We start from the raw sequence: 13,297 nt of genomic DNA on the forward strand, positions 1-13,297 counted from the left end.
ACCGTTTAGTTTGACCCGTTACTTTAGGTTTTACACTAAATGCCTGTCTTATTTAACGTGTTTTAGTTTTGCATTAAAATAACGTTATATTTTAATTTAATTTTTTAATTTATCATTGCTTTAGTTAATTGTTTGGAGACCTGCAAAAATTTTGATCCTTAATTAATTTTCAACATTGGTTTCTTCCTGAAATTTTGCAATGGACATGAGGGAACCCTTACTGGTATCAACATAGGTCGATTGTACATTGTAAAATTAATATATAGTACAATGTAAATACAAACTGCATACAAATTTTATTAATATATAATTAAGCACAATTGTTAATTTAGCCGTACTTTGAAAGTAACTGCATGCTTTTAAAAAACTAATTTTAACCTTTTTTTCTACATTGCTTATTGTTTTTTATTCTTGTAATGCCTAATTTTTAATTATAACATTCCATATAATATATGTATATACATATACATTACTAATTAGTACTTTTTGCAATCGCTTTATTAAATTTTGCATTTTATTATACACTTATGGTTGGAAAAAACAAAAGAATACCTACATAAGGTTTTGATTGCAAATTTTAATTGGTTATTTACTTCTATGTTTTTATATTTATATATTCGTACAGGTACCTATTTAATAACTTATTCTTTATAAAAGCAATTCGGTATAAGTAGGTATTTGCTAGGACTAGATGTAGCTATCTACCTACATATATACTGCAGGCACATTTCTGAATGTTAATTTTTAAAAAATACATAAAGGCAAAAAGTATGGGTTGAATGCCTATTCCTGCTTCCAATATCATAACGTCCCTATGAAGGATGTTTTAAATGTTTTGTTCATTATTTTATTACTAATTGGACTCTTTCAAATTTGGACTGTAGGTACAGTTGTTGGCAAATAATAATATAAACCCACCTAAGCCACTTGTTGGCAGTTTTATTGCCTGAATCGCCACTTTAAATGACTTAGATTATGTTATAGTCTGAGTTATGTAAAGTACCAAATAAAAAATAAAAAATGCTATCAGAAGGGAATTGCGTACGAACCGTCCGTCAGTGTGAAATGTTTGATTTGAAAGCATATTGGTTGTACCACACGCGAAATTAGCATATATTTGTATCAAGATTTTATTCTATTCGGCGTGTTGTGTTCTTTTAAAAAAAATTTATATTTGTGGAAGGAAATGCCATAAAAAGCTAATAAGTAGTTTAATTAGGTGTACATGGTCAAGGAAGTTTCAAATGTTTATATTAAACCGTTTTTTATTAATACATCATAGTTATTGAAAATTTTTGAGTGCGTGGATACTTATGTACCTATTTGTAAGAAATATTCAATAGACATGACTCACCATGTCGTGCCGTTATAGCAACTTCTTCGTGTTAAGTTGATACCTATGAAAGAAAATAAACCGTGTTCAAAAACCGAATCTACTTCGTGACCATGATGCGCACTTCTTCCAAAAAAAAACCTTTCTAATGCTGTTAATAGTGTATTACCTACCGAAATTAATCTAGAAGATATTAAAAGCTATAAGGTAGTCAGGTATTTTTTCCTAAGAACTGGAGTTTAACAATGGCTATCGAGAACATTGCCTTTTTCAGATATTGTGAAGCTTAGCTGATACATTGAAAAATAATTCATAATTCGTAGCGGTTATAAAACTTGGCAAAAACAATAATATTAATTTATCGTTGTTTATGCTAATAAGTAAAAGTAAATAATCGATTGTAATAATTTCTTTGACTTTGCTGTGATATACCAGATAAGATTTACGATTGCGCGTATAACTTGTTAAGATGATCTCATATTTTAATCAGTTTTTGATTTTTGTCCATTCTCAATCAACACGTATTTGTTGAAGAAAAATGAAATAGTGGGAAGTTATTAGTAGGTCAAATTTTTTTCAATTGGTCTATTCGACCTCGGCGAGTCAGAGAGTAGTAGGTAGGTATGTATTCTGTTCTTCTCAAGGTGGCTTTGCAAGTTTTAACAGCTTGCAAAGCTCCAAAAGCGGCAAGAGCGTGTCGTATACTTATGTGTAAGGTTGGCGGCAAGCAGGTCTGAATAATCCCAGTAACCAACCGTCTCAAACGAAAGTTGAATGTCCGCTAGTGACCGACCATTTTGTTTCAAGATTAACGAATAAACAATAACAATCACCCTAATGTCAAATTATGAGCATATTTATACGACTTAATGATCTGTGATCTTCGAGAAAGAATCATTAAATCGAGTTATCCAGCAGACTTATAAGCTTCTTCGATTCCCATTTTTACACTAGTAGGTTCCCATCTAAAGGATCAGTCCCTCTAAGTCACTTTGTCTTTGAGGTGGGTTCTGTATGAAATCAAACAGATAACGAAAATAATGCTTGCTCCATTTTGAAAATGCTTCCGTCTTCAAAATAAGAAGTGTCATCTGTTTTTATATTTTTACATTTCATTCTGTTCAGTTTTTTTTCTTTTGATATATCGATTTATGTATTCTGCATTACAACAGTAATTTGCCGTAGAGGTACTAAAAGTGGACTATGTCGTAGTAAATTTTGCTTAGAATCGATGCCAAAATGTCGAGCACAGCGCCTATTTTTGGGTTAATGCCAGCTTGTCATGAAAATCGTAATAATCAAGAGGCAAAGAACAGAACAGGAAGCTATTGTAGTACATGCGCCAGACACAAAATAAACTTGAGACATGCTAAGCGACACTGTAAAAAAATTGAATGGTCGTATGTTAAAACAACCTTTAACAAATCTACAACAACCTTCTCGAATTATTAGAAAGATTATCTACTGCCTCTTAAAAAGTGGGTATCCCATGTGAATTGACCCTGTATACGCATATTTTAGCTATTTTTCTACTTATTTTCTAGGATTTAGTAAGATAATTTTCATTGTGTCTGTTGACAAGTGAAAAGGAGTTCTTCATGGCTGGCTTAGGTTGTTATTAAATTCTTGGAATAAATCATTTAAGTATGTATTGCGTAATTAGTGTCACAAATTGCAATGTTCAAGAAAACATAAAATTGTTCTGTCATTCGTTGCATTTTCCATATTATTCTCTTGTCTCATTTTACATTATTAAGTTTATTTTTGTTTATTGTGTTCCGTTTCGGAAATGCGGTTTTTATGTTCGAGTTTCAATATGTTGTACAGGTGGTTTAACCTGTTAATTTCACTCGGCAAGGACCGAACTTACACTGTCACTGAGCGAAGTTTGATTTTTCTTTTTCCAAATTACATCGGTATTGCAGGTAGTTGTAAAATAAACCATAAAATGTTTCATTTAAACGAAATTGCGAAGACTTCTTGGTACGGCGGCGATGGTTTCCTTTGTAATAGTTTCGTGTGACTGTAATTCTGATGATTTATTTCGCTGTTACAATGCTCGTATGTGATCAACAAATTTCGAAGATGAAAGGAACGTAAAAAAGGAAATTTGCATACTGTAAAAGCTGAAACATAAGTTTAGTATTTTACATTGTCAAAAGTTTCTACCTACATTTTAAATTTTCCACTGTAGTAGTTGTTCACTACCCTTGTACCTAGTCATAATCCCCTTGTGGATGCTTTATGTAGGTATGTATATATGTATGCAGCTGATCCATAAATTGGTAACTGAAAATAAAAGTAAAGCCTTTTTCCAAGCGTAAGAATAGAAAAATATTTTATTTCTTTTTGACAGCAGCGCGAATTCCCACGGATCTCGTGTTTCAGAAAATTCGCAAAAATCTACCGGTGCAAGAAGTGAGTTACAAATTCGAAACTGGGAATTCCCTTCAGGGATTTTTACCTACAACTTCATTTTACTTTGACTGAATATTATGTATGAATTCATAGATAGTGCACGTTGAATCCAAATATCCTTTCTGTAAGTATATGCACTAGAAAAAGTATACATATGAAATATTCAATTCTTTAACTATTAAGATGGTTTTGAATCCCTTTTTAATGATATTAAACGATAAATGAACATAAGCCATGCACTCCAGAGTATTACGTAGAAAGCAGAGTATTTCAGGATTTTATGTAAACTAGCAACAGTCGAAATATTTTAGTCGTCGTCTTTAAAGAGAATAAAAATAGAGAAAGCAGTTCAACTGGCTTGGTTATTGTGTAAGTCACTGCGTATCATAAAGAGCAAAGTGGCAGCAAAATGCATTCGTCTATCCTTGCCTTCGTCTTTTTTTTTTTTATTGTACGCCTTCTGTATCATTGCTTTAACGGAGAATTTCAGCCTTTTTCAACGACAAACAGAAATGCAGAGTATTTTGTACTAGAGATATTTCAACAAATTTTCCTCGAGAAAAACTTCTGTAAGAGTAGATTCTTTTCTCTATTGATGATTATTTCTTTTCTTGTATGTTAATGCTATTTAATGGATACAATGGAATTATTCTTATTGGCGTTTGCTTAAGTAAAACGTCGGCATTTAGAAAGTTATTTTGCTAAGGGCCCAGCTGTTTCCTCGTTATCGCAAATGAAGAGAACTGGTAGATAATTAGATCAGAAAAATCGATGTGTGACGTTGCTGATTTAATTTTGAATCAATTTCGTTTAGTAATGATAAACTTCTGAAGCTTATAAGCTTGAAATGTAGCAGAACCTAACTGGAAACTAGATGGGAAACAGGGATATAGAAATAAACTGATTCTAATGACTAAACAGGGTGTTTCACGATTCACGTCGAGTTCAATTAAAGAGGGATTAAACGGAATGTTATTTGTGAATTAACCTGTTCTATTATTTTTTCCAACAATAGTAATTAATTGTTTTTATTATTATGATGTTCTTAAAATACGTTACACGTTATTATAATATTAATAGTAATTACTACATACACTCCCAAATTGACCGGAACCGATTTTCCAAAATGATTGTGCGGATTCTTTACTGGCAATTATTTTGAATGTGCAACAATTGCAAAAAATAACAACAAACATTTTCGCATCAGTTTTTGTTTTTGCTTCTAGCATTTAATTTTATCTCTTAGCGAATAAGTTTTCGATTACAGTGGTTTCATTAGTTGTTTAATATTGTTTCTATTGTTTCCAGATGCAGATATCAGCAAACTAAATGTAAATACCCAGAAACAACCAATATCATCGGCCCTAGGTGAGTCATATTTCGTTTTCTTTATTAATACTTATTGCGAATCGTGGAGAATTTTGTTTAGCGAATCGGAAGGAACTGTTCTGTTATTAATATCCAAAAGTTAAATAAAAATTTTAATTTAGCAACAGAAACCGTTGCAATTTACTATTCTGAAGAAGAAAAAAAAAAAAGGTAAAATTGCTGGTACGTTATCGTAAGTTTTTGCGCAGGCCTGGACCTCGCGCACCTTTGTCATCAGTTATACCTGCGTTGTTTGTAGTTGTTCTTGGTTAGCGGCCAACGCGGCTTTACTTCTTCTTGGACCGTTGTATCGGCCGATCGAGCCGGTTAAACAAAGCATCATTTCTCTTCTTCAGCTCTTTTCTTCGTACGTCGCATAATAATATTAATAACAACCGTACGGTCACATTTCAAATCGTATCGCATATATCTGAAAGCAGTTCTTCATTTGCTACATTTTTGCCGTTGCAGCAGATGATGTACTTTCGTTTTCAAAAAGGTAACTAACTGGATGTCCTTGTCTTTGATGTTTTCCACTTAATGTTGCTTGTTTGATGTCATCCCTCATTATTTAAAGTTAAATCCCACCCGTTTACAACTTTTTACTTGTATAAAAGTACATGTTAATTTGCACTGTTCATGCATAATATTGTGTTGTTTATATAAAATTTCTAATCAGATAATGCTAAGGCATGTCAATCGCAACTGTTATCTTTTACGACGAATTTTCATGTATTCGTTGCATTTAATTTTGAATATTTACTAAAAACCTTCATAAAGTTTGTTATTTACGTTGAAAACCACTTGATAATGTTTGTAGAAATAAATGTGTCACTTTAGAAAAAAATTGTAATATTGTGCTACTGTTACCGGATTATTGAATAAGTTGTTACGTGGTAATATTAGAAAAGTTTTAAAAGGTCGTAAGTTTGCTTTTAAATATCCTCAAGCAACTTGTAACATAAACTGCCTGTAAATTTTGTGAGAGTAGGTAGCTATTCGGAAGTTAGTTTCGTTTATAGTGCTCTTATTATACATTCTCATTAACAGTTGAATTAAGTAGCTAATTAATTTTATTTTCGTTAAAAATACGTATACACACACCGTACTGGTTTTTTTCTCCTCGGTACGTTCTGTAATTGTATTCTTATTAAATACATTTGTACAATAAACCCCGCTGTGTTGGAAGCTTTAAAAGTGCTGTTGTCCAACTAATTAAAGTAACAACATTTTTTAAGTGTTATTAAATTCTAAGAAACCAACACTCCGAATGTAATGAGTCGAAAATATACATAGGTACAAATTTATAGTTTGCATAATTAAAAAGAGTCAACTTTTTAATAGCGACTATGAATTATGATACTTTTGTACATGTTTATAATTTTATTAAAAAAAACATCTATCATGCTTTTACTCATTGAATTTGATAGTTTTCAACTTATCCAATTCAAATGTAATCAAGGGCGTCGTCAATGGGGTGGAGGTGCAACTGCTTCCGTCCCCCCCCCCTTAAAGACTCGAATAAATTTAATCAAATGCCAACTCATTTATTGTCCGATTTACAATTCCCGCGCGATTCGATCTGAACACGATCCTATATACATATATATATATATATATTATCGCTGTTAAAGTTGTATGTGTGTATGTGCGTGGGTACACCCTAGAAGAGATCGAAAAAATTTATCATTTAGAACCTAGAAAAAGTTAATGTTTAATAATAATAAAGTACCTCTTCGAAAAATTCAAAAGAACCTCAACGTATTGATTAACATATTTTTTTCTTTTGGTAAACTTTTTTAAAACATTTTGCAAATAGTTGTATTTCTTTTACACCTGTGATTCATATTCAATATATTCATCACCGCTGGCCCATTAGCTGGCGACGCATTTGAATATAATTAATATCCGATTTAAATTTAATTGCGATAAAAGACGATACTCTTTTAAGGTAGGTATATTATTGTGGTATTAAGAGTTTTAGTGGCAATAAATAAAATAATTGCAATTCTTTGCTTCTGAAATTTAATACATTCTCGACAACGCGTTACACGTGATCGTAAGCTTTGATTGCTTTTTTATATTTTTGGTTCGATTACGTATAAAATTAAAAAAAAATTGCTGTCCGGATGTATAGACCGTCACTCAAACGGGGAAGAACGCTTGGATGGATAGGGGGTGATCTTGTACAGCACCATGTAAGTGTTTCTAGTTGGGGGTTTCAAATGAACTGTAAAACACTAAAAAAGTATTTTAGAGAGGGGAGCTGGTTGCCCGGGGGGTGGATTTAAATGGAAATTTTCACCATAAAAAGTTAATTTAGAATTATTGAGAAAATATTCTTAGATAAGTAGGTATGCAGCTTTATATTTCCTTTCGTATTTGTACCAATTGGGAACTACTATCTGAAATAGTTTGATTCTCAAATGTATCGTCAATTTTACATTTCCAATCGTTCCGAGTGGTTGCGATAACGAAAGAATGCACTTATGGAATAAGTAATGAATAGAAGGTCACAATAGTAAAACGCAAGGCGAAAAGACGTTTTATATACGACAGAAAAGATTGTTGCGATGCCTTTATACACAAACGTGTACAAAACGCATTCAGCACATTAAGTGAAAGTATTATATTATATGCATTATTACAAGTAAGCAGTAGATTGCCTTGTTACCTCATCAGTATGATTCAAACATTTAGTAATACACGAAAAAAAAAAAATACGCACATCAAGGTGTTTCTTGCTTATTTTATTTTCAGTTGGTTTGCCTCTATTGAAGAGTAAAAATCATAAATAAAAGTTTCCTATCCATAAAGAACACGCTTAAGGTAAGGTTAATACAAAATTACATTATGGCCTTTCGATAGTTCAGATTCAGAGAGAGGTTTTGCATAGGCCGCGCGGAAGCCTATAAATTTATTTTTAGTGTTCATAAGCACTTTATAGTCTCTGTAAAAGTCAAATCCATTTAGTGTTTCCCTTGCCGTCATAGTTTTCTAGTTATTTTAGGATAGCAGTTTAATTTTTGTGAAAACGTAACATTTTGTATGCAAAAATTAAGTTGCGAAACAATAAAAAATAGGTACTTAGATGGAAGTGGAAGTTACGATATTGTAAAAGTGAAGAAGCAAGTAATTTTAAGTAATCAGTTTTAGTTCGGTCTGAAATTTTATACCTACCGTCATAGGGTGAAGTCTGTGTGCTTGGAATGAAGCGATCCTGTGAACATCCTCCACGCCGCGTCATAAAACAAAAAGTTATAAAACACATGAGGATAACAGCGTTACTTTTACGTTTTGGAAATTTTACGACGGTTTTTTAGTTTGTAAGCACTCCTGAAATGTTAGAATTTGCTATTTTGTTTCTAACAAAGTTTCTTTCATAATTTTTATTTGGTGTAGACAAAATTAGATTTACCTTTAACTGTACGAAATCTAGTTTAAAACGAAAAATTTACCGTTAGCCAAAGGAAATTATAGATTTGAAAGATGTCTCACTTTTATTGACTGTGACGGTACGTTAAACAGGTAAAATTTTTCTATATTGCTGCTCACCGATTAGCATCAGAACCTTTGAATGCAAGGCCATCTCGTCAGGTTTATCTACGAAGCATATTAAATAATAGAAACTTCATTTGCTAGAACGAGCTTGTAAAGACATTCGCAAAAAGGTTTCAAAGACTAAACTGTCGACGTAGACTGCTTTGTTACCATCAAAAGAGGTTGACGACTCCCATTCTTATAAACGTATAATATGCATGTACATATAAATCTGCACCACCTTTACTGTACAAAAGGTCATGATACTAACGTATATATTTTTTTCAAAGCAATTACAATTTATTAACGGAAAATTGATGAGAAAGTTTGAAATTTTCGTTGGCAAAATCATTTGGCTTAATAATGTGCAGATATCCGTGAGTTGTTGGCTTTTTACCCAGCACAACGTTATTTCGTAACTTGCGTACCTATTCATTCAAGTTATCTGATCTTGTTAACGAAGTCGATTTCAGAAAGGAAAACTTTTTCGTAATACAACATCACTGTTCTCATGAATGTTCACAAGTAGAAAATTGTAAGAATGTGACGATTAAAAGCTTGAGTTAAAGTTTAATGTGGGTGTGCGAATATAGAAGTTTTCAAAAAATCCATTGCAAATTAAGTATTGAAAATTTTGAATAATTGTTTTTTAAAAATAGAAAATTTTTCAAAAAGAANAATAGGTATTTAATTTTTAATTTTGTCTTGATGCATTACGACTTACTTATTATGGATTATTTTATAAAAATATGACCGTTTTTTTACAAAAAATATGTAGTACCTACAAAACTTTTAAACATGTACTATAGAAAGAAAACATCTACTAAACTTGTAACTGTAATGTTGGTTGCAGAAGTTGATGAAAAAACAATTGCGTTTTTCCAACTGTTTTTCCACCGGCCAGAGAAGAGAGACGTCTCTCTTCTCTGCACCGGCATAATTGGTTGCAGCGCTTAGGAATAGGAAGTAGTGCTACAAATAACGTAAACGTTTTAAAACATTGCAAGTTACGTTATTTTCGTCATTGCTAAGTTATACATATTCGGCCAAAACGTTAAAAAATTAAGTTTTTTACGAATAGGAAAACTATTTGTATAAGTAATGTGTTTTGAAAAAAGTTTGTATTCTAGAAATGTAGAAATCAGCTACGTGATTTAAAAATAACGTGTTATAGTTGAAACGTTTGTAATCTACTAGTAGCTAAAATAACGATCTTACATGTTATTATTATACCATCTGACAGTTAAACTCGGTCTTTCCCCTATGGTCATTCCCTATGGTCTTTCCGTAGACTACTGTATTTGTGTTTTATGTTTATTAATTGGGACTTTATATTGCCTTAAAAGATGTGGTATGAAATATTACCTAGTTTTGGGATAGTTGTAGCAGCAATGGCGTTACCTCATTTTTCGGCTTTTGTTATTAATAAGGCGATTTGTGGAAATGTAAGATATTTTTAAAAAATTAACCTCAAATAGTTATGTAAGCTTATTTTAAACGTTTTTTAGAGCTACAGACGTAGACTATTAGAAACGGAAGACATGCTGCAGTATTTAAGGGATTGGACTTTAACTGGCAATCCTTATAAAATAAATGTGAGTTTGGTTTCACGATTCCATTTATGTTATTTAATTACACTAATAATTCAATTGTTTATTTTATATTTAATGTTTAGTTTTGGAAAATCAAATGTGTCGTGTTTTTAGGGTTTAGACGCAATTCCTGATGAGGATAATTAAATATGCTGCATGTTAGTAAGTTAAAATTAACATTATTAATATTACAATTATTCACTTTTAAAAACTGTAAATAAAGTACTAGAAAACCATTATTAACTTTTATTCAAATTAAAAGATTTATTAAAGTACACAAAACCTTGGTCATAGTTTATGAAACACAGCTAGCTTTAATTTGGCAAGAATAAAGGTTTGTTTTTTTTCTTATTAGCAATTCTGTAAAGAATATCACTTAAGGACTGCAGATGGTCGAAGTGAATCCCGGTTATTCCTTGAAGCTCCATCCCAATTCTATCCTTATCAAGAACTTTAAATGCCTCAACCAACTGCATTCCTGTTAGAATAATCCCTGAAGGAATATAACATCGGTGAGCCAATAAACATTTAAATACAGCTTCTTTTAATCCTGTTCCTGAATAAATAGAGTGCAGTTTACGATGTATTGTAGGCCAAAAAAGAATAAGTAAGTTCAAAAGCTCAGTACAGAGTTCCATGACTCTAGTTTTTAATTTTAATGGATATGCAAAGTACATGTACAATATGTTTAAGTCATTTGACATTGTATTCTTGGGAAGCTTATATCCTAGCGTTTTAAAGATTCCTCTTTCAGCACTTTTTATTTGTAATAAAGTATAATGTTTTTTTGAGTAAACTGAGAGATAACATTGGAGTGTTTCACATGTTATAGGATGTTTCGTTTTGCAGTTGTCATATTTTCCACAAATGAATATTACACAAAATATGTGTAAAATAGGGTCATCGATTACGGTTAGTGTCATATCCGTTTTTCTTATAAGTTCTTCTAATACTTGTACTGACATGACAAACACATCATCACTGTAATTAAACGTGAAAGTAATATTTTTCATCAATGCTATGGTATCTTCATCTAATATTGGTTGAAAATTTGTAGCAGGCACTGTCTTCATTTCTTGGAACCACACGGAAATTAAATTTGAATCATATTCTGATGGGGTTTTAATAAACATTTTGAAAACTTTTGTGTACCAATTATGAGTATGGAAATTGTAAAAACAGTTATCACTTTTTGTTGTGACAAATGACAGATTATCGATTAAAATAAAGTAGCAGGTTTCACTATTTGTGAGTTTTAATATTCTTTACAAATTTATTTATTAGTCTGTGAACGTTTTGTGGACTCTTTTCTGGAAATTTAATTTCCCGCGATTGACTGTCGGAATCTTGTCGATAAACGCAGGATTACGTTGGTATTAACAGCATTAAGGGTTATGTTATTGTAGCTGTTTGACATTAGATGTCGCTACAAGTATGTAAAAAAATAAAATATGCTTTCCTGTATTATCACTTCATTAGTTAACCTTGTTGATTTATTTTGAAATAAACTATGAAAAATTAACATTATTTAGTAGGGTTTAATTTAATATTCTGTTAAGTAAGTTTTCATATTTGTTTTATCAGCTACATATTATAAACGTACATATCGTTCGCATACTGTATAAAATTAGGAAATTCGTAATTTCTTTTTTTCAAATTTGTTTTACTAATAATAAAATAAATTTAAATTGCGAAAACAAATTTCCCGCTATATGATCGCAAATAGTTAAACCAGTATCGGAAATCTTCGGTAAAATTCGTAAGGTCGAAACCCGTCTGGGAATGTTTAGTCGAGTTGCCGAAGCGTTGGTGGTATGTAATAGATATAGTTTTACAAGTATTTATGTTGAAATTGTCAATCGGTATAACAAACATAAATAAAAATATCATTTAAACCTACTATTTGAATGTTATCAATCATTCCGGCGTTGTTTAAGTAGAAGATTCTGTTTAATTATTGAAAAGTGATTGGTACTACATACATAACTTACACGGCGTGTTACTGTGAGAAATGTGGAGTTTTTCGGTTTGGAATCTTTAAAAAAGAACATCATCCAAACAAAGGCATGTGAAACGTATTTATAAATTATAAGTGCAGCGTGGACTTTTATAATGTGATAATAAAAACTTGGAGGTGATTTATTATTATTGAACTTAATCATAATTAATAGCCGGATTGATTTGTTAATAAACCATCGTACTGTTATTTTCGAAGTATGTTGTGACACGATGTGGTTTTGAATGTAAAGATGTGCTTTAGGAAAAGGACAGATGTTTAATATATTGCGAAAGAAATTAACCCATGGTAAGCTTTTTGATGTTACTTGCATTTCTCCGACCGTTTAGTTTGACCCGTTACTTTAGGTTTTACACTAAATGCCTGTCTTATTTAACGTGTTTTAGTTTTGCATTAAAATAACGTTATATTTTAATTTAATTTTTTAATTTATCATTGCTTTAGTTAATTGTTTGGAGACCTGCAAAAATTTTGATCCTTAATTAATTTTCAACATTGGTTTCTTCCTGAAATTTTGCAATGGACATGAGGGAACCCTTACTGGTATCAACATAGGTCGATTGTACATTGTAAAATTAATATATAGTACAATGTAAATACAAACTGCATACAAATTTTATTAATATATAATTAAGCACAATTGTTAATTTAGCCGTACTTTGAAAGTAACTGCATGCTTTTAAAAAACTAATTTTAACCTTTTTTTCTACATTGCTTATTGTTTTTTATTCTTGTAATGCCTAATTTTTAATTATAACATTCCATATAATATATGTATATACATATACATTACTAATTAGTACTTTTTGCAATCGCTTTATTAAATTTTGCATTTTATTATACACTTATGGTTGGAAAAAACAAAAGAATACCTACATAAGGTTTTGATTGCAAATTTTAATTGGTTATTTACTTCTATGTTTTTATATTTATATATTCGTACAGGTACCTATTTAATAACTTATTCTTTATAAAAGCAATTCGGTATAAGTAGGTATTTGCTAGGACTAGATGTAGCTATCTACCTAC

The 13,297-nt window shown here is 31.0% G+C and overlaps 1 protein-coding gene across 10 annotated transcripts in view; it reads left to right on the forward strand.

Moving 5' to 3' along the window:
- Nucleotides 1–13,297, forward strand: part of LOC108737309 (latrophilin Cirl-like) — a 104,134-nt gene that overhangs the window by 2,705 nt on the left and 88,132 nt on the right. For all 10 annotated transcript variants that reach the window (XM_025975549.1, XM_025975528.1, XM_025975550.1 and 7 more), the window contains one exon: nt 5,060–5,119. The gene's annotated coding sequence lies outside the window, so the exon portion shown is untranslated. Of the gene's footprint in view, nt 1–5,059; nt 5,120–13,297 lie in introns of those variants that run through there.

This window comes from Agrilus planipennis, unplaced genomic scaffold (genome assembly GCF_000699045.2).
Source record: "Agrilus planipennis isolate EAB-ADULT unplaced genomic scaffold, Apla_2.0 scaffold90, whole genome shotgun sequence".
Classification (NCBI taxonomy): domain Eukaryota; kingdom Metazoa; phylum Arthropoda; class Insecta; order Coleoptera; family Buprestidae; genus Agrilus; species Agrilus planipennis.